This window comes from Buceros rhinoceros, unplaced genomic scaffold, assembly GCF_000710305.1.
Source record: "Buceros rhinoceros silvestris isolate BGI_N320 unplaced genomic scaffold, ASM71030v1 scaffold25383, whole genome shotgun sequence".
NCBI lineage: Eukaryota > Metazoa > Chordata > Aves > Bucerotiformes > Bucerotidae > Buceros > Buceros rhinoceros.
The window spans coordinates 3,942-4,516 of NW_010405722.1; positions in this window are offsets into that span (position 1 = coordinate 3,942).

Consider the following 575-nt stretch of genomic DNA (forward strand, 5'->3'; position numbering starts at 1 on the left):
GGGGAGCGGTTGAACCCATTTAACACAGGGCTCCAAGAGGAGACCAGCTTCTGATGATGGCAAACGACGTGGGCTCGGGTGTGGGGTCTTTACACGTACCTGCTGATGCTGGATGCTCATACCACACGGCTTCCTGGGTCATCCCAAGATCACAGCAGGACCCCAACTTCATCAGAGCCAGGCTGGGGGGATCCCCAGGCCAGCACAGCCCTGGGAGGGTGCTCAGGGTTAAATCACGGTGGCAGCTGAGTCTGCTTCCCCCCCTAACCCACATCCCCGAGTGAACAGCCTTTGTTTGATCTCGCCTTTACTATTACAGCTCCATCCCTAGACCACGTGGAGGGAGCTGCCGTTGTGCCGTGGGACAACGCTGAACCACCGCCTCTCCCCGCATCCCACTGGGCATCCAGCCACGCCGGGAGCACGGCCACCGCGCTGGAGAGGAGAGGTGAGAGGATGTCACCCCTGCTTCAGCGGGCTGGGTGCCTGGCATCAGCGGGGCACGTGTTAAACTGCCCGGTGGATTTTCAGTCCTATTTACTGGGTGCCCGGGAGAAAAAAAAAACCAGAGGAGA